We start from the raw sequence: 25,809 nt of genomic DNA on the forward strand, positions 1-25,809 counted from the left end.
ACATGGAAGATGTGCGTCCCGAAAGCGCTGCGGAAAACGGTGCTGAAGGAGAACCACGACTCACCGGCGGCTGGCCATGTAGGAAGCCGAAAGACAATAGCACGTCTGGCAGCCCGGTACTACTGGCCAGGAATGCACAGAGACGCCCGAGCCCACGTGCGAGTATGCGAGACATGCATGAGGTTCAAGCCGAATCAGATGCAAATGGCTGGGAAATTGCTTACGCAGGTGCCAGAGGAACCATGGGCTACGGTATGTGCGGACTTCGTCGGACCCCTGCCGCGTTCGAAACACGGCAACCAAATGCTGCTGGTATTGATAGACAGGTTCTCCAAGTGGACTGAGTTGGTGCCGCTGCGAAGCGCGACGGCCGAATCCCTAAAGAAAGCTTTCAGAGAACGCATAATCGAGAGGTATGGGGTCCCCAAAATAGTCATAACGGACAACGGAGTCCAGTTTACCAGCAAAACCTTTAAGAGTTTCCTGGCCGAAATGGGAGCCAGGCAACAGTTCACAGCTCCATACACCCCACAGGAGAACCCGACTGAGAGAGCCAATAGGACGGTGAAAACAATGATTGCGCAGTTCGCAGGGCAGAACCAAAGAGACTGGAACGAAAAATGGCCAGAAATCATGCTGGCAGTAAATACGAGCGTTTCAGAATCCACAGGTTACACACCGTCGTTCATTACCCAAGGCAGAGAACCAAGACTACCGAGCGCCCTATACGACAGAGAAACCGTAGGGACCGGACGACCGACAGAGACCCCGGAAGAGAATGCTAACAAACTCAGGGAAATCTTCGAGATTGTAAGGCGGAACCTGGAGAAAGCATCCCAGGACCAGGCTAGGCATTATAACCTAAGGAGGAGGCAATGGACGCCAAAGGTGGGTGACGTCGTGTGGGCCAAGGAACACCATTTATCAAAAGCGGCCGAGGGGTTCGCAGCAAAATTGGCCCCAAGATACGACGGACCTTACCAAGTCATAGGTTTTGCGTCACCAGTGATCTGCAAAATAAGACACATAAACACAAAGAATGAGCGGACCATCCACGTAAGCGAGCTGAAACAGCAACGGAAAACACAAGCGAGCGGCTACAGCAAGCAGACACAACAGATGCAAAACAACATTAAAAGTCCAAGGATACCTCCAAGGATGACCAAAGGATAATACGAAAGGATCCCAAGGATACCTCCAAGGATGGCCAAAGGATACTACGAAGGGAGTCCAAGGATACCTCCAAGGATGACCAAAGGACACTACGAAAGGATCCCAAGGATACCTCCAAGGATGCCCAAAGGATACTACGAGAGGAGTCCAAGGATACCTCCAAGGATGCCCAAAGGATACTACGAAAGGAGTCAAAGGATACGTCCAAGGATTCCCAAAGGGTACTACGGAAAGAGTCCAAGGATACCTGCAAGGATTCCCAAAGGATACTACTAACAAATTCCAAGGATACCTCCAAGGATACTACAGGGCATCTACAAAGGCGCGATGAAACACATAAAGGACATCAGGAGAACGTTAAGAACACAAAGGGAGCGAACCAGAGCGTCTAAGGTCTCGATTGGGACTGATCGGAGGAAAAGAAAAACACGCATCAAAAGTCTGCCGAAGGAAGGGGGAAGACGGCACAGAGCAGAGAGCTGTACCGTAGATCTGGGTAGTAAGAAGGACGAGGAGAAGCCCACGAAAACAGAAGCCCCAGCCAAAACCAAGCCAAGCAAGGCACTAAATGCCAAATTGGAGCAGCAAGCGCGGCTGGAAGAGTAAGCGGAGGCGGAACGACTGGCTAACTTATCACCCGAGGATAAACTGGCCGAGAAGCTGCGCCTGCAAAAGATCCAGGAGGCCTCAGACCTCAAACACGCCCAAGACGCCTTCGGCGTGACGAGTACGAGCGGCGGCCTCGATGCCTTCAATCCGGAAAGCAAGGAGGAGTTCAAGGAGTTCGGCGCCACGATCAGCTGGAAGGTGGCCCAGTTCCGGGAATCGGAGCACTTTCCCCAGTTCGTCGAAGATCTGGTGCGCAGCCTATGCGTGAACCTGAGCGCCGCTGACATCAAAAGGGTCGAAATGACCGTGGAGATATTGCACTCGGAAAAGCTGAAACAGGGGCCAGAAGTAAGGGGCATACATGGCAGCTCCAGCATTCTGAAATTCATACTGGGTTAATACAGGAAGCAGCCAAGCGACACCAAAATACTTACCTGCAGCGAAGCAAATGCGAAGTCCTCTCCGCACCAGCGTTCGAGTGTTGCCAGCGTAAAGCCAGGCTCAGCCGGCTGAGGACGATTGAAATAGAAATAGAAAGGAGTGAGGAAATGCGAAAACTTACCTAGAAAGTTGCAAAATCACCATGAGCCAGGGAAGGGGGCGCCTCGATAGGCGATCGATTGGCACTAGATGAAAGTGCGATCGATGGGTACACGTCAAATGGTAATATCGGCCAAAGGTGGAAGTATCGCAACGAGCAGGTGGCAACGCCGCACCGTCGATAGCGAATAAATATCGATCACGCACGAATGGTGTGACCAGGCGGAGGAAACACGGAAAGGAGTGAGACGCAGCAATGAGCAGCGAGCTGGGGATCGATAGCCCAGGAGTATCGATGTCCCAGTGGGAACACAGGAAATATCGGCGCGGGAGATTTAAAGTTGCTACGAGGAGGATGACCCCCGCTGTAGAAACTCAAGGGAGTTAGGAGCGTCGAGGGAGCATCGAGGGAGCAACGAGGGAGCGCCGCGGGAATCACAAGGACTCAAAGGCTAGGATAAGCAAGGAAACGCCGGAGAGTAGGAACCAGTCTTAAATGTTTCCCGAAGTAAGGGGGGAATGTGAGGAGTTGAATAACTCCCCACAAATAGAAGCAGATGGCCGGCCGCTTACCAGATACGCGGCGAATTCGCGTAGTAACGGCGCGGAGTGGAGAGCTAGAGAGTTTGGAGACCAAGGAAGGAGAGCGAGAGAGATTGGAGACCAAGGATGGAGAGCGAGAGAGTTTGGAGACCAATGAAGGAGAGCGAGAGAGATTGGAGACCAAGGATGGAGATCGAGAGAGAATGGAGACTTCGCGGGCAGAGCAAGAGTGCCGTATGCAGAAGGGGATAACGGAACTCCTCTGGACTTTGGACTCTCCCGTGAACTTTGGACCGGGAGAGGAAGTGCCACATCTCGGCAGTGGAGCGGCACACAGGCGTGCCACAAGCGGCACGGGAATCAGTGGAACGGCAGCAGTGGGCGGAACGTCTATTGGAAGCGGTACATAAAGGACAAGTGGGTCATCCAGGAGGCACGGACTTTGGACCCAAAGTGGAGAGATCCAGCGGGCCGTGCGCAAAAGGGGAAAAACGGTGCTTGGAGGCCCTATATAAGGCCGCAGAGCGCTGGCAGCAGGATCAGTCGATCACAAGGAGTCAAACCGTCAAGATCACTCAGATACCAAAGTGAACAATCAAACAACCCGATAACCTACAAGGGAGCAGCAGCAAGTCGAGTCGCCAGAGAAGCAGCGCCGTGGGAGCCTACAAGGAACGAGATTGCTACGTCGAGACGTTCGGGATTGGGATACCAGGAATCTCCGAATTGAGACGCAGGTAGCTGAGATCCAGAGGGCATCACACGGCTAGGTCAAGGCGGTCGATTAACCCTGTCCACAAAGTCCTGGCGTTACGCCTGGAAAGAGTATAACAAGCCAGAAGGGAGAGCGGTCGATCAGTAAGGTCTCGAGTGGAATTGTCCAGGAGAGCCCTACGGATTCGACTTGCGAGGTCCCGGAGCGGCGTGCCCGAACCACGAATATAACAAGCCAGAAGGGAGAGCGGTCGATCGGTACGGTCTCGAGTGGAATTATCCAGGAGAGCCCTACGGATTCGACTTGCGAGGTCCCGGAGCGGCGTGCCCGAACCCCGAGTACCAAAAGCCACACGGAAACGTCCCGGACAAAAAGCAAAAGGGTGAGGCTAGGGTGGAACGTTCGTTTACACTAGGCGTGGAAGCGAAGTAAGGCGCGAGGCAGCTTCCTGGCGTTACCGCCTTGACTGTCCGCGCGGGCTGAGCAGAAACCCCAGTGGGACCATCCGGGACAGAGCAAGGGACAGGCGGCGGTGTGTCGAAAGGAGCGATCCTGGAGAGCGCAGCTTCTGTTCACCCTAGTCTGAGAACGGTGACGCTTCCCTAAGCCCGTAGGGCCGATACCCCTCGCGAGACCGAGTCGTTACCAGCAGTCACCAAGTCACGCGTGAGAAGTGAACCGCGAGCGAGCATCTTCAGGGAGCTGCGAGGATCTTCAGGGAGCTGCGAGGATCTTCAGGGAGCAGCGAGCATCTTCAGGGAGCTGCGAGGATCTTCAGGGAGCGGCGAGGATCTTCAGGGAGCTGCGAGTATCTTCAGGGAGCTACAGGACTGGAGCACCGAGTCATCAAGGCGAGAGGTCGTAGAGTCATCCAGGACCGTCGGAAGCACCGAAGGGCACAAGCAACGAGTCAAAGCCAACCAAGCGACTAAGACACTTGTAATAATATACCCGCAATAAAACCCAATACGAACCCGTGAATTCTGTGCTTTCTCACTGAGCTACTGGGCGGTCACGTTAATATAAATTTGGTGGGACGAACACACAATATACTGAGCTAGCCGCACGAATCTCGTAGCGAGCAGACAATAAAAATCAGTTCGTTACAAACTTAAAATTGAAATGTGGTCTGTCAACTACTCGAAAATTTTTGCCGATGGTTTGGATGCAGCAAAGTAAAAACAATTTCATTGGATTTGACATAGACGAATGGATGCAACTGCTTACGTATAAGGAATTTATACAGTTGAAACTGGACCAGTATGACTTCTTGATGCCTGATACAATTATTGATCATCCGTGCTTGCACTCCATAAAATGTAACTTTAGATTTAGGAAATCAGATAATCAGTACGTTTTTGTGATTAATCAGTATGGTAACAAAATTGAGTTTGATTCTGAGTCCTGGAGATCATTACTAAGATTAGGCATATTTATACCCGTTACTCGTAGAGTAAAAGGGTATACTAGATTCGTCGGAAAGTATGTAACAGGCAGAAGGAAGCGTTTCCGACCCCATAAAGTATATATATTCTTGATCAGGATCACTAGCCGAGTCGATCTAGCCATGTCCGTCTGTCCGTCTGTCCGTCTGTCTGTCCGTCCGGATGAACGCTGAGATCTCGGAAACTATGGGAGCTAGGCTATTGAGATTTGGCGTGCAGATTCCTGAGCTTCTTACGCAGCGCAAGTTTGTTTTAGCACAGTGCCACGCCCACTCTAACGCCCACAAACCGCCCAAAACTGTGGCTCCTACAGTTTTGATACTAGAATAAAAATTTTAGCTGAAATGTATTGTTCTCATCAATACCTATCGATTGATCCAAAAAAAAGTTTGCCACGCCCACTCTAACTCCCACAAACCGCGAAAACCTGTGACGCCCAAAATTGTTATGCTAGATAAAAAATTTTAACTGAAATGTATTGGTCTCGACAATACCTATCGATTGGTCCAAAAAAAAAATTTGCCACGCCCACTCTAACGCCCATAACGCTTAAATCTGTATACCGCCGGTAGGTGGCGCATTTTAATCTCGCTTTGCTGCTTGCATATCTCCATTTAGCTGAGTAACGGGTATCTGATAGTCGAGGTACTCGACTATAGCGTTCTTCCTTGTTTTTACTACATTTTTATGTTGGAACTCCATATTAAGACAGCAAGTAATATATCTTTACAATAATCATATTATTCCTAAGTGTGTATCTTTACAAAAATTTGATATTCAACCATCTGATTTAGAAGGTGTGCAAATAGATTTAACACGATTATGTTTTGAAATTTCAAAAAAGATGCGTACAGAAATAAAAAGGGATGTTCTTGTATATAAGCAAGCATTATTGATTTAGCAACCACCGTCATCAAATAAAAATAACACTAATAAATCAACACCTTAAGATGAGCAAACAACAAGTTGTCGATGAAATTCATAAGGCAGCGCGAAAAAACTTTATACGGAGAAAATTCGTTCAAAAAGGGATAAGTGACACATGGCAAATTGATTTAGTTGAAATGATACCGTTTTCGAAAGAAAATAGGGGTTTTACATATTTACTGACCGTTATTGACACGTTCTCAAAGTATGCATACGCCGAGGCAGTTAAGTCAAAGTCTGCCCTGGATGTAAAAGGGGCAATGAAATCTGTTTTTAAAAAGAGTAAAAGTACACCCAAGAATATTCAGTCAGATCAAGGGAAAGAATTTTTTAATTCCACTTTTAGGAAATTAATGGATAAATTTGATATAAATCAGTATCATACTTATACGCATCTCAAGGCTTCTATATGTGAACGCTTTAATCGAACATTAAAAAATCTTATGTGGAAAATGTTTAGTATGCAGGGTAAATATAAGTGGATTCATAACATTAATTATCTCGTAAATCAATACAATAATTCTTATCACCGAACAATTAAAATGAAGCCTATAGATGTCTGCACGAAAAATGAAGAGTTTATTTTAAAATCAGTATATAATATACCAAAAATATTTCCAAAACATAAATTTTTAGAAGGTGATTTTGTTAGAATAAGTAAATACAAGGGAGCATTTATGAAGGGATACGAACCTAATTGGACCACAGAAGTTTTTAAAGTTTTAAAAGTCAAGTCTACATACCCCGTAACATATGTAATACAAGATTATATGGGTACCCCTATTAATGGGTCATTTTATGAAGAGGAACTTCAAAAAGTGAAAGACAAAAATGCTTTCCTAGTAGAGAAAATACTAAAAATGAAAAATAATCAAGTGCTTTTAAAATGGAGCGGTTTCGATTCCAGCCACAATTCATGGATATCTGTAAATGACCTGGTAAATAATAAAACGCAACAATAACAAGTTTAATTTTTTATCTATTTATTTACAAATTTGGGTTTAATTTTGGTTACTACTTAATATATGTTCAATATTATAATGACCATGAGCCAATGTATTACAATTATCTGGTAAAATATATCTTTTATCATCCTTATAATTAAGACTTCTTTTATTCATAATTTCAGTATAGAGGATGTGCGACCTACTTCGAATAACTCGCTGGGATCCATAAAATGTTTTTTTATATTTTATACATTCTATATAATCTTCATGATTCAGTTTTTTAATAACTGATTTCTTAACTCCTTTAATTTTTTTTATACATTCGTTTTCGTTTCCTTCCTTATCAACTAAACAAGAGTATGCCTTAGCCTTAAGTCCAGCAAAAGAAGTCATATCCCTACCTGCATGTTCATCCTTCATTTTTCCAGGTTCCCTATTATTAGCTTAAACTATACTAAATTGGTTTTCTAGTTTATAATTTGAGGTATCGAATCGTTCAGGATTTTCTTTTATAGTTTCGTAAAAGTCTTCCTCTGAAGATAAAATAAATGAATCTGTATCCATATAAATTATTTTCGAAGAAGGACTTTTAAGTAATAGAAAATTATAATAAAATTCATACATTAAACATTAAGATAATTCTAAAACAGCAACTCCTATGTATATTGGCTTATCATACATAATTTTTGATGGTGTTGATTCAATCGCTGCAAGATCTGTCCCAAATATCTAAACGCCATGGAAGTCATGTCTAGCTATGCGTTGCCTGAAGCCTGGCGAATTTTGTCTTAATTTATAATGTATTACTAATACTATATTTCTTCGCTTGGCGACATTTTCCATTGTTTTGCCGTATACTGCCTTATTCATTAACTTAAAAAAATTTTTTTCAAAATCATTTTCGGCTAGCTTTCTTTGATCAGTGTTTAAATCAATATAAGGCTTTAACCAGCATGATTGTGTAAAAGCTAAAACCATATGTATTTGTTTTACAATTAAACCATGCTGTATACAAAGTTGAAGCTGTTTTAAGTGGATTATGTATTCGCTTTTATTCGTTAAATCAGCTATTAGTTTTTTCTGCTTACCTCCTGGAGGAACTTTGTTTTCTGGACAGAAAGGCAAGTAGTTATGTGAGTCATGCCGATCAGTAGGATATTCTAAATCCACTTCTAATATATATCCTACATTTCCCTCAGCAGAAATATTTATATAATCGAACGATTCTAATTGATCATTACTTAAAAATTTAAATTCTGAAAGCGGTAACGGTTGACTCATTGCCCAACCATATAAATTATTTGCATCAATATAGCTGAGGTAGTTATTTGGCTTACTTGAATTAAAGTTAGTTATATATTTATTATTAGCTATAGAAATTCTTTGGGTACATTGAGTTAACCCACCTCTTATCGCTCTTTTTAAAAAGTTGTACAAGTCTCCGTCGCTAATAAGTTCTAAATTTACATTAGTATTCTTGAGCATAGCATCCCAAGATATTGACGGTGCTGTAACATAGTTGATAGGGTCAAGCTTATAAATTTTCTGACAAATTTTTCAAAAATTTTCGAAAACATCGGTCAAAATTAAAACATCACTTTCTAAATAAAGTTTTATATAATCTTTTATAGTATTACAGTTGAAAGTTTTCCAAACCTTTTGTGCAAAATTGTAATCATCTATACTACAATTTTCTTCGCTGAGAGAATTGTAAAAACTATCAATGTCAGGAAGCTGGGTATCCTCAAATTTTTCAAAACTGTCTAAATAGTCGTAAGGGAAAACACCCTTCCTACGTATTTGCTTAAATTTTTCTCCCTGAAACTTAGTACTTAGAATTTTAAAATCTTTGTCCTCCATGTAGCTCTATAGTTTTTCTAAACTAGAATTTTAAAATCTAATCGAATCGATATATCTTATTTTATATCTATTTGGTGCATTTATTTTAATTGTTTGCGTTAGCGCTATATAAAGCTCTTTATTACAGGGTATGGGGCTTAAGTCTCCTTCTAATTCAGTAATGAATAAATGTATGTCATATTTAGATAAGTTATGAAATACTACAGGAAAGAAGGGATCACTTAATTTTTACTTTGGCTTACAATTTTTATGAATGGGACCCATGTATTTTCCAGAAAATTGATCAAAATATTTGTCCAGGTCGTCAGCGTTTATTTCCTTTTCACAGGCACAGCAATTGCCTTCCTGTTCATGGATTGTGCTAGCAATCGGGTTTTTGGGGGTCGACCAGTACATGTAAAACAAGCTCGTAGTTTTTTCCTTAAGTGATTTGCAGAATTTTTGTATGCAGTCAGTGCCTATAAAATTACACAAAATTTGAATTAGTTTTTAAAATACTAAGAAATTAAGTATTTGTTGTTTTTATACATACCTTCATATGTCCACAATTCGTTAAGATCCGGATTATATTTATGTGCTATATAAAATGATACGGCACATGCAGTATGCTTCTGCACTTTTGTTGTTGACGACGTTGAAGACGAACTTAGGCATGTTCTATAGTTTTCAAGAACAGCCTCAATATCGGCATATATCACCACCGGAGGAGATAATTTTTTGTGAAAGCCCTTTAATGAAGTTGTAGTATTTGGTTCAGGGTAAAACGAGGCCACTTTTCCGCATTCAAGTTTGTTGTGGAAAACTGTAGACAGTTATCACAAAATATCCTCCTGATTTGGCCTTAGAATGCTGTGAGTAGCATAATCTTTTTACACTTGTAATGTATGCGTAATGCATACTTTCTTGGTTTACGTTATTTATTCCCAATATATTGATGTGGTTAGTTCGAATACATTTGGTTCTAAACGTTGTACCGATAATTTTGTCACCATCAGCATCGATCTCATAAACATTTATACTAAAGTCCTTATTATTTTTCTCGAAATGGCTAATCCCTTTATTTGTTATTGGAAACTCGATTCCTGAAAAATCCAATCTTATTCCGTCATATACAATTATTTCGTTATTAATATTAATGTGGTAAGTTGTGGGCTTTGTCATTTTCTCTCGTGAATACTTTTTTTGCTTTGCTGTTGTAAAGGTAGCACTCTCATGAGTTTTGTTAGCTATGAATGCCAGTATGCACCATTTGAAACAAAATACGTCAGTATTCTGTACGTTTATAAGTGCATTTTGGGCTCTTATATTCTTCGGGGCCTGAATGTATCCGCTAGCAGGAATGTTTTCTAGCTTTATTATAGTACTTTCAAAATAATTGAAATTTGTTATTGCCCAACCAGAGTCTTTTTCTTGAAACTCACTGCTCGATGCTAATAAGCTACCTACTGCCATATTTAGTTCATCGATAATGTTTTCATTTTGGTTTACAGATTTATAAGATGTCCCAAAATGTTTTGTTGTTTCAACAGTAACTCCTTCGTCTGTTTGCTTAATATAGGTATACTCTTATAGGTAAACTCTTAAGTTGAATTTAATGGCTCTATATTCTATCTATAATTTCAATTATATTTTTTTGGCAATGCTCATAAAAATCTTTAAAATCAATAGTGTTTTGGACTGTACTATTGATTCGATATGATTTAACAGGAAAAACAGTTTGAGAGTTAAGAAGAATTATGTTTTCATTATTTTTTACTTCTCTGGCTGATGCATTTTTATGCTTATCGGTCAATATGTGTTGACGTTCCCTTGATGCAAGATATTTATCACCACAAGTACACATTAAAACCTCGAAGGCATTCCGAGGCTTTGAGCACTGAGCATAATGAGCTTCAACCTCACTCATCTCCACATTTTTGGTGCACAAATCACAAGCAACGAATGACTCCATTTTTAGGGTTTTTGTTTTAATATTTTTATTCAAAAAATATATTGTTATATGTTGTAATCTTGTTAACAATTTTCACCCACTCGTTAAAAAGGTAAAAAGCACGATAATGTTGTTAACAATTTTCACCCACTCGTTTAAAAGGTAAAAAGCACGATTAGAATTGTTAGGCGCGATTGCAAGGACCGATGTGGATCTAATTATTTTATTAGAATACAGTACTGAGGCATTTGAAGAACTGATCCTGAGCAATTTGAGTGGTGTCATTTTTATAGTCCAGAATGTTCACTTAACAGGTTGACATCTACAGGGAGTGCATACATACTCCTAGAACCAATCCGATTGGTTCTCGAACATAAGGACAGCCCAATACCCCAGTAGAATGGTTATTAGAAGAAAATTGAACACAAGGATTGATAACAAGTTACCGGGGGTGAACGTGGTGTAGGAGGGGTCTGGATGTAGGTAAATAGCGAAGGTGTACAACTTCGACATAGGTTAAGGAAAGGCAATCTCTGTGTAAGCAAGGTATGAATAAATGGTCATTTAAGATCGGGCCAGCATTGGCATAAGATGTCGCGATGCAACCATTCCTAAGCCTTAAGCTGAGAGTAGCTATTAAAAGCGGCTGCGGAGGTTTTTTAGGCGGTTTTAAATGTATTTCCCACTACTCGACTGAAAAAGGCAAAAAACGACGATGACCTCCGATACCGTAAATAGTATACTCCCTCACTAAAAAAAAAATTTGGTATCATTGGAAAGCATTTTTCAAGCCCTTTCCAATGGTATAATTTTCTCTGTTCTAAAATAAAAACTGCACATTTTGAACAAAACTCACAAAATTAAAATTTCACACCTTCGCGCACAAGCAGTCATGAGCAAGGACTCGAGGGTAGGGGGTGAGATTCGGGTTTCGTGGGTACGCACGTTCACTTTCTCCTGCTCATTCTCAGAAGATAACGAGGGGTCACAATATTTGAAATGCAATAAAACGGGAGGGTTCCGTGGAATACCAAACTGATTATGGGATGAGTATACGCTTGCAATTAAAAACAACTCATACAAAATACATTTAAAACCGCCTAAAAAACCTCCGCAACCGCTTTTAATAGCTACTGTTGCTGCTGCGGTGGTGGCTGCTCGAACCTTGGCGTGGGTGGTCGTGCTGGCGACCACTGCGGTGATCCCTCGTACCGCGGTGTGGGTCGGATTTCGGGCAGCCACCGCGGAGGTGAGGGCGCCCAGTCTTCTGCCACTTCTGGTGGCGGGATACAAGGCTCGGGCGCATATCTCGAGGTGGGTTGGTACCCCGGGTTCTCCCACAGCTGCTGCTCTTCCTCCTCGGCCGTCCGTAGTTGGGCCTGCCACTCCGGCTACTACTCCATCTCCTTCAACCGCCGCTCCTCGCTCCGCCGTCGCGTCCCGCACTTCCGGCGGGTACCGGGAGCCTGCTGCTCCTGGGGCGACTCCTCGCTGGCACATTCGACCTCCGCTGCGCCAGTGGGGATGCGGCCGTCGGTCCGGTTGACGTCTCCTCGAAGCCGCCATCGCCGCTGCTCCACCCGCGGGTCTTCCACCAACTCGTCGTCGCTGTCGGAGCTGATGACCGGCTCGGGCACGCCCCGCCCGGAGATCCTCCGCGAGGTTCGGGTAGGCCGGGCTGTCGACCATCCTTGCCCCGGGCTGGATCCTCCGGACGGCTGGTGGGCAGCCATCATGTGCTCATGTTGATCGTCGATTTTGATTGTTCATTTGAAGCCTGGGCTCCCTTTAACGATAGTTCGGTTCCGAGCTTTCCTCTTTGCCCAATTCCGCTATTTCTTTCGGCCCCTCCTTCTTCCTACCCAGATCTACGGTACAGCTCTCTGATCTGTGCCGTCTTCCCCCTTCCTTCGGCAGACTGTTGATGCGTGTTTTTTTCCTTTCCTCCAATCAGTCCCAATCGAGTCTTTGTAGTATTGTTTGAGAATCCTTGGAGTTATCCCTGGACTCTTTCGTAGTAACCCTTGAGAATCCTTGGAGTTGTCCTTGGACTCTTTTCGTAGTATCCTTTGAGTATCCTTCGAGATATCCTTGGACTCTTTTCGTAGTATCCTTTGAGTATCCTTTGAGTATCCTTGGAGATATCCTTGATCTCTTTTCGTAGCATCCTTTGAGAATCCTTGGAGATATCCTTGGACTCTTTTCGCAGTATCCCTTGAGAATCCTTGGAAATATCGTTGGACTCTTTTCGTAGTATCCTTTGAGAATCCTTGGACTCTTCACATAGTATCCTTTGAGAATCCTTGAAGATATCCTTGGTCTCTTTTCGTAGTATCCTTTGAGAATCCTTGAAGATATAATATATTGTTGAACGTTGATGCACTAAGAGCAGTACAAACAAGTGGCCCAAACGGCACCAAGCACGTGCTTGTTACGCGCTGGCCCAATTTTATTTCGGGCAAATACGGTTCGCGAGGATGGTACATAGAACAAATAAAGACAGGACATAATATAGATCAACAAGACTAAAGCAAAGATTTTAGTTTTTAGTACAGGGATAGAAGTTGAGGAACAAATTAAATGATATAACTTGTTATAATTATTAGAAAGAACGCGAAAGGGCTCATGCTGACTAAAATTAGATGAACATCGTGGCAAGTTGGTATGATGGTAGTTTCGCATTAGTCTAACAGGAACATTGAAAGTTAGGCGGCTTACCAAATCTACAGAATCAATATCGCCACTGATAAGATTATTCATAAAAATAGTACATAGCATAATTCTACGGCTTACTAGACTAGGCAAATTAATTAATAGCAATCTACTCGAGTAAGAAGGCAACCTGACGTTTTGATCCCAGTTCAAACCACGTAAGGCAAAAAGAAGAAATTGTTTCTGTACGGACTCTATACTTACTTATACACTTGATATTGAGGACTCCAAACGGCAGAACAGTATTCTAAATTAGGACGGACAAGTGAGGTAAATAATAATTTGGTAGTGTATGAATCATCAAATTCTTTAGACCAACGCTTTATAAACCCAAGAACACTAATAGCCAGGGACATGTTCTGAAGAGAGTAACTCATGAAAGTTGGCGTACCCCAATAAAAAGTCATAACGTGGCATTTAAGATACTTTAAATTCAAAAGGTTGTACTGACACCATTCCTGGAATCTATTAATGTCTGACAGCAAGCAGAAACCAGATTCAATATTATTGTATGTGTCGTATCTTAAATTATGGTAGTCAGTATAAAAGCATTAAATCAAATGCGTGTACCAAGTGACAATTCTCGTCTCTGCACTCTAACGGTTGTTTGTTAGCACGCTTTGTTCCGTCTATTCGCCAGGTGGTCAGTATAGTTCGATGCGAACACGAGAAAGAAAGTTGTGAGAGGTTAGAGGTTTGAGAGAGAGATGCGCACTACCATTGTTGTGCGTGTATCCTTGAGTCACTGCGAGAGACAGAGACACAAGTATGCTCGTTGCAGCATTTTCGGGAGGACTTTTTCGGTATGCAAGAAGGCTGGCGCGCATTCTCAAATCGACTGTGGTGTGCTCAAGGATATTCGCCGTATACAATCTGCGCCAAATATGGAAAATGAAATCCATAACCCGACATATGAAAAACAAAGCTTAACATCATCAGCATAGTACACGAGAGTGATTTACGATAGAAGGAAGATCATTTATAAGCAGAGTAAACAGCAAAGGGTCTAAATGACTGCAAAAATGTTGCAATTGAGAGGTAATAATGCGTTCAAATGTTTTAGGAATGGCAGGCAATTTGGAGATTCCTCTATAGTTCTGAACATTAACCTTCGCACCCTTTTTGTGGAGTGGAATAATAAAAGAATCTTTCCAGATAGTAGGAAAAACAGATGAACAGATAGACAAATGAAAAAGTTTAAGAATGGGTTTACAAATAGTTCGGGAACAATACTTAAGGACACACCCAGGGAGTCCATCTGGCCCCGGAGAATAGGTTAGCTTTATAGTTTCTAAATCACTTAAGAGAGAACTTTCGGTGACTACAGGAGAAACAAGGGAGAACGCTATAGTCGAGTACCTCGACTATCAGATACCCGTTACTCAGCTAAATGGAGATATGCAAGCAGCAAAGCGAGATTAAAATGCGCCACCTACCGGCGGTATACAGATTTAAGCGTTATGGGCGTTAGAGTGGGCGTGGCAAATTTTTTTTTGGATCAATCGATAGGTATTGACGAGACCAATACATTTCAGTTAAAATTTTTTATCTAGCATGAAAATTGTGGGCGTCACAGGGTTTTGCGGTTTGTGGGCGTTAAAGTGGGCGTGGCAAATTTTTTTTTGGGTCAATCGATAGGTATTGATGAGAACATTACATTTCAGTTAAAATTTTCTATCTAGCATCAAAACTGTAGGAGCCACAGTTTTGGGCGGTTTGTGGGCGTTAGAGTGGGCGTGGCAGTCTACTGAAACAAACTTGCGCTGCGTAGGAAGCTCAGGAATCTGCACGCCAAATCTCAATAGCCTAGCTCCCATAGTTTCCGAGATCTCAGCGTTCATCCGGACAGACGGACAGACGGACAGACGGACAGACGGACAGACGGACAGACGGACATGGCTAGATCGACTCGGCTAGTGATCCTGATCAAGAATATATATACTTTATGGGGTCGGAAACGCTTCCTTCTGCCTGTTACATACTTTCCGACGAATCTAGTATACCCTTTTACTCTACGAGTAACGGGTATAAAAATACAATTTGCCCTGTTTACGTGATTAAGGTAGCTAGAATAAGACCAAGAAACAGAACTATAAGTAGATTGGAAGAATTCAGCAAATAAATCTGCAATTTCGGGATCCGTAGATGCCTCAATAGCGTTTAATCGTACGGATGATGGCAATGCTGAAGATTTTCGCTTAGCATTGACAAAGCTATAAAACTGCCTCGGATCCTTTGAAAATTCAAATTTACATCGGTTCAAATACATGGAATACAGGCACAACTAGTGGGTCAATTATAGATACAGTGACTTCAGACGGGTCTAAAACAAATACAAGATCTAATTGTCTGTTTAGTGAATTACGTATAAAGCTAACTTGCTGTAATGATAATTCTAACAGACCGTCAAGGAAGCCATGGTCAGATAAAGGGGTAGAGACAAGTGAGTCAGTGGAAAGGGACCAAGAAATGTCAGGGAGATTGAAATCAACCAAAACAATTAAAAGATCCCTTTCGGAAAGATGAGATAAAACAGTTTATATTGCAGACAAATGTTGGTCATAAATTGTTAAGTCGGATCCAGGTGGAATATAAGAACAAATTACATAAATAGAAAAAGATTTCAAAGAAACTTTAACACCAACGAATTCTATGTCATTAAGATTAAGAAAGTATATTCTTTCCGATGTTAAAGTAGAGGTAACGGCAACCAGCAACCAGCAGAATTTAGTACATTAAATACTTCCGGAGGAGCAGATATTTTAAATTTAAACTCTTCCACTGTGATGTTTTGAGATGGGAATTCCTGTTGTATAAATTCCCAAACGAGACACAAATAATTGGAACAACCGAGAGGCTCTTTCTTCCACCAACAGCAATCTGAACATCGTTCGTCTGATTATCGAGACTAGGGTCTCCTATAGAGCTAACTTCACCTGTAGGCACAGAAAGCTGCGTAGGGTTTGACCCCTTAGGCTGACTAGCAGAAACAGGACTCCTCCAGAGCTTTTGGTACCTATGGGTACTGCTGTGAGTGAAACTTTAGGTGCCCCAGCCCCAGTAGATGCCGACATAGCTGCCATTACCGATCGGGAAAAAATGTTCGAAGCTACGTTGGGATTTGGAACAGATGCCTTTACTTAAACAGATTTTGAAGGAGCGGTCTTTTTGCGTTTAGGTGACCCTACTGACACTTTTTTATTATCAAGGTCCGCCTTAAACTCTTTAAAATCAGCAACTACGCTCATAAGTTTATACATAGCCATCCAAATCACGGTCTATTTCAACGCATGAGGCACAAGTCCACGAAAAACCAACACGTAGATCAATACAATATTTTACTCTGCCAACAAGTCCAGTACATTTTGGATGTATGACTGTATCGCAGAGACGACAGTAAATAAAAACGTCATTAGGTGACGATCCAAACTGACAATCTTTCTTGGAACAAAAAAGAGCCATTTTTAAGTATTTAAATTTAAGAAAAAAAGTTATTTATAAAACCAAAGAATCAAAAGAATTTTAAATACCTCACTTAATTTGACACTGGGATCAAACAATAAAAATGTAGACACACAAAATCACAAAAGTATAATAGCGCGTAGAGACTGCGAAAGCGAGAGAGCGCGGCAGAGAGGCTGTCGACTGAGCGTGGCTTGCGAAACGCAAGCAAAATATACACGACAACAGTTTTGACGGCAAGAAACGGGAGAGATATTACAAGAAAATTATGGGAAACAACAACAAAAGCTATTGAAACAAATGCACCGCAGCGTACAGAAGTTACAATAACAAAATGCACAGGCTAAAAACAGAGTTAGGTTTTGTTAAAATTGCTACAATGAAAAAGACAATTAAACATAAACAAACGATTTAAAACACAAGCACGGCTGGTAATGTTGGACTAAGTCACAAAGCAAGGCACCAGTAACACAGATATTAATGACAAATTGACAAAAAACACAGAGCACAAGATAAACACAACCGGTCACAAGCGACGCTTAATCGATACTTGGACTCTTTTCGTAGTATCCTTTGAGAATCCTTGGAGCTATCCTTGGACTCTTTTCGTAGTATCCTTTCAGAATCCTTGGAGATATCCTTGGACTCTTTTCGTAGTATCCTTTGAAAATCCTTGGAGATACCCTTGGACTCTTTACGTAGTATCCTTTGAGAATCCTTGAAGATATCCTTGGACTCTTTTCGTAGTATCCTTTGAGAATCCTTGGAGATATTCTTCGACTCTTTTCGTTGTATCCTTTGAGAATTCTTGGAGTTGTCCTTGGACTCTGTTCGTAGTATCCCTTGAGAATCCTTGGAGATATTCTTGCACTCTTTTCGTAGTGTCCTTTAAGAACCCTTGGAGTTATCCTTGAACTCTTTTCGTAGCGTCCTTTCAGAATCCTTGGAGTTTCAATCTTGTTTTGCGTCTGCTGTGTCTGCTTGTTGTAGCCACACGCTTGTGTTTTCCGTTTGTTGCTCTTTCAGCTCGCTTACGTGGATGGTCCGCTCTATCTTTGTGTTTATGTGTCGTATTTTGCAGATTACTGGTGACGCAAAACCCATGACTTGGTAAGGTCCGTCGTATCTTGGGGCCAATTTTGCTGCGAACCACTCGGCCGCTTTTGATAAATGGTGTTCCTTGGCTCACACGACGCCACCCACCGTTGGCGTCCATTGCCTCCTCCTTAGGTTATAGCCTAGCCTGATCCTGGGATGCTTTCTCCAGATTCCGTCTTTTAATCTCGAAGATTTCTCTGCGTTTGTTGGCCTTCTCCTCCGGGGTCTCAGTCGGTCGTCCGGTCCCTACGGTGTCTCTGTCGTATAGGGAGCTCGGTAGTCTTGGTTCTCCGCCTTGGGTAATGAACCTGTGGATTCTGAAACGCTCGTGTTAATTGCCAGCACGATTTGCGGCCATTTTTCGTCCCAGTTTCTTTGCGAACTGCGCTATCATTGTCTTCATTGTATGGAGCTGTGAACTGTTGCTTGGTTCCCATTTCGGTCAGGAAACTCTTGAACATTTTGCTGGTAAACTGTACTCCGTTGTCCGTCATGACTACTTTCGGAACCCCATACCTCGCGATTATGGGTTCTCTGAAAGCTTTCTTTAGGGACTCGGCCGTCGCGCTTCGCAGCGGGAACTCAGTCCACTTGGAGAACCGGCCTATCAAAACCAGCAGCATTTGGTTGCCGTGCTTCGAACGGGGTCCGACGAAGTCCGCACATACCGTCCTCTGCCCATGGTTCCTCTGGCACCTGCGTCAGCATTTTCTCAGCCATCTGCATCTGATTCGGCTTGAATCTCATGCATGTCTCGCATCCTCGCTCGTGGGCTCGGGCGTCTCTGTGCATTCCTGGCCAGTAATACCGGGCTGCCAGCCGTGCAATTGTCTTTCGGCTTCCTACATGGCCAGCCGCCGGTGAGTCGTGGTTCTCCTTCAGCACCATTTCCTTCCATAGAGCTTTCGGGACGCACATCTTCCATGTTGCGACATCTTCGCTGCCTGCTCTATGAGGTATATTCCTGTACAGGGTGTTACCCTCCATCACGTAGTCCGGATACTTTTGCGGCTGGGTCCTTATCTTTTCGCGCATTTCCTGAATCCAGCTGCATGCTGCAGAAGCTTCCGCCGCCGAAGTCTTCTTAATCCCTCGAAGCGTTTTCTATACTGGCCGCCTTGACAAAGCGTCTGCCACCACGTTTAGTTGTCCTTTCCTGTACGCTATATCAAAGTCGTACTGCTGCAACTCCAGGGCCCATCTGGCGATCCTCCCTGAAGGGCTTTCAATGCTGTTGAGCCACTTCAGCGCCATGTGGTCGGTTACTACTTTAAAGTGGTAACCTTCCAGATACGGCTTGAGCTTTCAGATCGCCCAGGCGATTGCCAAGCATTCCTTCTCGGTCGTTGAGTAATTCTTCGCAGCGCCGTAAAGCGTTCGGCTCGAGTAAGAGATTACCTTTTCGCCTCGTTCAGTTTCCTGGGTCAAGAATTCCCCGATGCCGTAGTCGCTCGCGTCAATTGCAAAATGAATGGTTTGTCGAAATCCGGACCTGCCATCACCTTTTGCCTCCTTTAGCCATCGGAACACTTTCTTCAGGTTAGTCTTGTGTTCTTCCAGCGGGCGCCCGATCACTATGATTTCATCCTGGTAAGCAAATGCGTGCGGCGACATTTCGGGACCAATCACCCGGTCCAGAACCAGTTGAAAGGTCGCAGACGCCGAATGGCATTACTCTCCACTGAAATAAGCCTTTCCCCGGCACTGTAAACGCCGTGTACTGCATGCTGTCTGCTTTCAGTGGGATTTGCCAGTACCCATCCTTTAGGTCCAAGCTGCTGATGCACCGTGCTTCCCTCAGTTATTCGAGAATATAATTTATTCGGGGCATCGTGTAGGCATCGTTTACAGACTTACAGGCCTTGATTTGCCTAAAGTCGACGCACAGTCTCACTTAATTTGACACTGGGATCAAACAATAAAAATGTAGACACACAAAATCACAAAAGTATAAGAGCGCGTAGAGACTGCGAAAGCGAGAGAGCGCGGCAGAGTGGCTGTCGACTGAGCGTGGCTTGCGAAACACAAGCAAAATATACACGACAACAGTTTTGACGACAAGAAACGGGAGAGAGATTACAAGAAAATTATGGGAAACAACAACAAAAGCTATTGAAACAAATGCACCGCAGCGTACAGAAGTTACAATAACAAAATGCACAGGCTAAAAACAGAGTTAGGTTTTGTTAAGAATTCTACAGTAAATAAGACAATTAAACATAAACAAACGATTTAAAACACAAGCACGGCTGGTAATGTTGGACTAAGTCACAAAGCAAGGCACCAGTAACACAGATATTAATGACAAATTGTCAAAAAACACAGAGCACAAGATAAACACAACCGGTCACAAGCGACGCTTAATCGATACTTGGACTCTTTTCGTAGTATCCTTTGAGAATCCTTGGAGCTATCCTTGGACTCTTTTCGTAGTATCCTTTCAGAATCCTTGGAGATATCCTTGGACTCTTTTCGTAGTATCCTTTGAAAATCCTTGGAGATACCCTTGGACTCTTTACGTAGTATCCTTTGAGAATCCTTGAAGATATCCTTGGACTCTTTTCGTAGTATCCTTTGAGAATCCTTGGAGATATTCTTGCACTCTTTTCGTAGTGTCCTTTGAGAACCCTTGGAGTTATCCTTGAACTCTTTTCGTAGCGTCCTTTCAGAATCCTTGGAGTTTCAATCTTGTTTTGCGTCTGCTGTGTCTGCTTGTTGTAGCCGCTCGCCTGTGTTTTCCGTTTGTTGCTGTTTCAGCTCGCTTACGTGGATGGTCCGCTCTTTCTTTGTGTTTATGTGTCTTATTTTGCAGATTACTGGTGACGCAAAACCCATGACTTGGTAAGGTCCGTCGTATCTTGGGGCCGATTTTGCTGCGAACCACTCGGCCGCTTTTGATAAATGGTGTTCCTTGGCCCACACGACGCCACCCACCGTTGGCGTCCATTGCCTCCTCCTTAGGTTATAGCCTAGCCTGATCCTGGGATGCTTTCTCCAGATTCCGTCTTACAATCTCGAAGATTTCTCTGCGTTTGTTGGCCTTCTCCTCCGGGGTCTCAGCCGGTCGTCCGGTCCCTACGGTCTCACTGTCGTTAGGGAGCTCGGTAGTCTTGGTTCTCTGCCTTGGGTAATGAACCTGTGGATTCTGAAACGCTCGTGTTAATTGCCAGCATGATTTGCGGCCATTTTTCGTCCCAGTTTCTTTGCTTCTGCCCTGCGAACTGCGCTATCATTGTCTTCATTGTATGGAGCTGTGAACTGTTGCTTGGTTCCCATTTCGGTCAGGAAACTCTTGAACATTTTGCTGGCAAACTGTACTCCGTTGTCCGTCATGACTACTTTCGGAACCCCATACCTCGCGATTATGGGTTCTCTGAAAGCTTTCCTTAGGGACTCGGCCGTCGCGCTTCGCAGCGGAAACTCAGTCCACTTGGAGAACCGGCCTATCAAAACCAGCAGCATTTGGTTGCCGTGCTTCGAACGGGGTCCGACGAAGTCCGCACATACCGTCCTCTGCCCATGATTCCTCTGGCACCTGCGTCAGCATTTTCTCAGCCATCTGCATCTGATTCGGCTTGAATCTCATGCATGTCTCGCATCCTCGCACGTGGGCTCGGGCGTCTCTGTGCATTCCTGGCCAGTAATACCGGGCTGCCAGCCGTGCAATTGTCTTTCGGCTTCCTACATGGCCAGCAGCCGGTGAGTCGTGGTTCTCCTTCAGCACCATTTCCTTCCATAGAGCTTTCGGGACGCACATCTTCCATGTTGCAACATCCTCGCTGCCTGCTCTATGCGGTATATTCCTGTACAGGGTTTTACCCTCCATCACGTAGTCCGGATACTTTTGCGGCTGGGTCCTTATTTTTTCGCGCATTTCCTGAATCTAGCTGCATGCTGCAGAAGCTTCCGCCGCCGACGTCTTCTTGATCCCTCGAAGCGTTTTCGGTACTGGCCGCCTTGACAAAGCGTCTGCCACCACGTTGAGTTGTCCTTTCCTGTACGCTATTTCAAAGTCGTACTGCTGCCACTCCAGGGCCCATCTGGCGATCCTCCCTGAAGGGCTTTCAATGCTGTTGAGCCACTTCAGCGCCATGTGGTCGGTTACTACTTTAAAGTGGTAACCTTCCAGATACGGCTTGAGCTTTCGGATTGCCCAGACGATTGCCAAGCACTCCTTCTCGGTTGTTGAGTAATTCTTCTCAGCGCCGTTGAGCGTTCGGCTTGAGTAAGAGATTACCTTTTCGCCTCGTTCAGTTTCCTGGGTCAAGATTGCCCCGATGCCGTAGTCGCTTGCGTCAGTTTGCAAGATGAATGGTTTGTCGAAGTCCGGGCATGCCAGTACGGGGTCTGCGACGAGTCTTGCCTTCACCTCTTCGAACGCCGTCTGATGTTCCTGTGTCCACACCCATTTATTGCCCTTGCGTAGCAGATCGTTGAGAGGTTTGACTATTTTTGCGAAGTCAGGTACAAACCGGCGGTACCATGATGCTACGCCCAGGTACTGTCGGAGCTCTCTTACTGTCGATGGTGGTTCTAGTTCGGCGATGGCTGCTACCTTTTCCGGATCCGTGCCTATTCCTTCGCTAGTCACTCGATGACCGAGATATAACAGCTCTTTCTTGAAAAATTGATACTTCTCCGGGTTTAATCTCAGATTTGCCTCCTTTAGTCGTCGGAAAACTTCCTTTAGGTTGGCCTTATGTTCTTCCAGCGAGCGCCCGATCACTATGATGTCGTCCTGGTAAGCAAATGCGTGCGGCGACATTTCTGGGCCGATCACCCGGTCCAGCACCCGTTGAAAAGTCGCAGACGCCGAATGAAGTCCGAATGGCATTACTTTCCAATGGAATAAACCTTTCCCCGGCACTGTAAATGCCGTATACTGCCTGCTGTCCGCTTTCAGTGGGATTTGCCAGTACCCATCCTTTAGGTCCAAGCTGCTGATGTACCGTGCTTCCCTCAGTTGGTCGAGAATATAATTTATTCGGGTATCGGGTAGGCATCCTTTATAGACTTGGCGTTGATTTGCCTAAAGTAGGCGCACATTCTCCATTTGCCCGTCTTGTTTTTAACCATCTCGATGGGAGAGCTTTATGGGCTTGTTGAGTGTTCTATGTATCCCATTTGGAGAAGCTCGTCCACCTTAGCATAGATCTCTCCTTGAACTTTCGGATTTTTGGGGTAGTATCGCTGCTTTGTTGGTTTGTCGTCTTTCATCGTGATCTGATGCTCTGCCATGTTCGATGTTCCCGTCATGCTGCTGACACTCGATATATCTGCCTCCAGGAACTTCGTCGTGTCGCCATCTTCGCTTGCCCGTTGTATGACTGACACCGATAGCTTCTCCTCGAGCCATCCCTTGTGTCGATTCCTGGCCGGTATTATCACTTTGAGTCCAGCACACTTAATCTTGGTACCGACTTGTGCTAGAAGGTTCCATCCCAACACCAATGAACCCGCTACCCCTGGTAGTATCAGCAGGTTCATGCTCAGTTGCTGGTTCCCGAACGCGATTTCCACCTCCAGGTGTTCATCGATTCCGCCACGTCTTCCGTCTACCAACTTAACTGGCCGTTGTATCCTCGTAATCTTCCCGAGGGCAGCCAGGTTGTCCGCCAGTTCTTTGCTTATAAAGCTTGCTGTTGCCCCGGTGTCGATTGTGGCCTTGTATGTGCTCCCACCAATCGTCCCCGCTGCGGACAACTGCTGCTCCTCCTCGATCAGCTTTCCCGTTAGTTTGGAGAGTAGCATCTTGCGACCCCCGCTCGCCTCTCTGCGGCTGATCTCGCTGGGCATATCCCGTCTGCTGGCAGCTTTCGACGCTCCTGACGCCTTCTCTCCAGCACACCCAGCAGAACAACAAGCGTTGGTGCCGACACCCCCGCGCCCAGTGTCTATGACCACCGCACTTTCGGCAGGCCTCCTGGGGTTTGTGTTGTGTGTCGTTTCACGAGGCCTTTGTGTTGTACTTGGTGGCCGCCAAACAGTGTTTGCTGGCTGCATCTGTTGCTTTTGTGGTGGTGTCCACTGGCCTTCGCGTGGTGCTCCTGTTGCCTGCTGCCGTGGGTCTCGGTTAGGTGGCGACCATTGGTCGTTTCCCCGTGTCTCCTGGGTTCCTGTTTCTTCGCATCTTCTGCATGTTACCTGCGTTGGCGATGCCGACTTGGTCTTCGAGAATTTGTTTTCTTGGGCGAACGCTTCCCGCTCCTTTTCGAGTTCTTCATACTCATCTGCTATCAGCGTGTCCAGGTCCGACACTTTGTACACCCTTAGGAAGATCCTTAGACTTGGGGTGCAGTTTTCCTTGATGATCCTTAGGGTATCTTTCGCGAAATAATAAAGAGGCCTCACCATCGTCTGCATGTCGATCATGTAGTCTTTGAACGACTCGCTGAAGCCCTGCTTCCGTTGCCTGACCTGATCCGCCAGCCTGTTGAAGAAGTCTCTCGGCAGAAAGTATGTGTGGAAACTATCTATGAACTCCGTCCAGATTTTCCATTGTTTGTTGTTGGCGATAAACCACTTCAGAGCCTTTCCCTTGAGGCATCGCTCGGGGAATGATGTCTATCCCCAAGCCGTATGTGTGGGCGGACCATTCCACCTGCTCCAGGAACTCGAGCGGTTTTTCCACCCCGTCGAACCTGAACGACCATTCGCGGACCTGTGTAGCGATCCTTGCATAGTCTGACTGACTGGGTCTCGAGATCACCGCTGTTATTTTCCTGTCTTGGCTTGATTCTCTCCTGTTTGCCTCTTTTTGTAGGTTTACAACGCTCAGGCTTGCCACTAAGTTGTCCCCTTCGGCGTTCGTTTACGTGATGCTCGGGCCGGCTTTGTCGTGGTATGTAGCTTCCAACTCGGCCCAGATGTCGACGAGTTGTGGGTCATTATCCGTTTCTGAGTAATACTCGGATAATGCCTTTCTCATGTGACATTAAGCCTCTGTGCGACATTGGCGAAGTCCTCCTTTTAAGCCGGTAGATCCACTTCTTTCCCAGTATCCTTTGAAAATCCTTGGAGATATCCTTGGACTCTTTTCGTAGTATCCTTTGAGAATCCTTGGAAATATCGTTGGACTCTTTTCATAGTACCCTTTGAGAATCCTTGGAGATATCCTTGGACTCTTTTCGTAGAGTCCTTTAAGAACCCTTGGAGTTATCCTTGAACTCTTTTCGTAGCGTACTTTGAGAATCCTTGGAGTTTCAATGTGTCGTATTTTGCAGATTACTGGTGACGCAAAACCCATGACTTGGTCACAGTCGGTCGTCCGGTCCCTACGGTCTCTCTGTCTTGTAGGGAGCTCGGTAGTCTTGGTTCTCTGCCTTGGGTAATGAACGACGGTGTGTAACCTGTGAATTCTGAAACACTCGTGTTTATTGCCAGCATGACTTCTGCCCTGCGAACTGCGCTATCATTGTCTTCACCGTCCTATTTGCTCTCTTAGTCGGGTTCTCCTGTGGGGTGTATGGCGCTGTGAACTGTTGCTTGGTTCCCATTTCGGTCAGGAAACTCTTGAAAATTTTGCTGGCAAACTGTACTCCGTTGTCCGTTATGACTACTTTCGGGACCCCATACCTCTCGATTATGCGTTCTCTGAAAGCTTTCTTTAGGGATTCGGCGTCGCGCTTCGCAGCGGCACCAACTCAGTCCACTTGGAGAACCGGTCTATCAATACCAGCAGCATTTGGTTGCCGTGCTTCGAACGGGGTCCGACGAAGTCCGCACATACCGTCCTCTGCACATGGTTCCTCTGGCACCTGCGTCAGCATTTTCTCAGCCATCTGCATCTGATTCGGCTTGAATCTCATGCATGTCTCGCATCCTCGCACGTGGGCTCGGGCGTCTCTG

The 25,809-nt window shown here is 44.6% G+C and overlaps 1 protein-coding gene and 1 pseudogene across 1 annotated transcript in view; both read left to right on the top strand.

Moving 5' to 3' along the window:
- Positions 1 to 25,809, top strand: part of LOC108020539 (uncharacterized) — a 260,596-nt gene that overhangs the window by 12,083 nt on the left and 222,704 nt on the right. The window lies entirely within an intron of this gene.
- LOC108017575 (eukaryotic translation initiation factor 3 subunit J-like) lies at positions 1,332 to 2,196 on the top strand (annotated as a pseudogene).

Source organism: Drosophila suzukii, chromosome 3, assembly GCF_043229965.1.
Source record: "Drosophila suzukii chromosome 3, CBGP_Dsuzu_IsoJpt1.0, whole genome shotgun sequence".
NCBI classification, from domain to species: domain Eukaryota; kingdom Metazoa; phylum Arthropoda; class Insecta; order Diptera; family Drosophilidae; genus Drosophila; species Drosophila suzukii.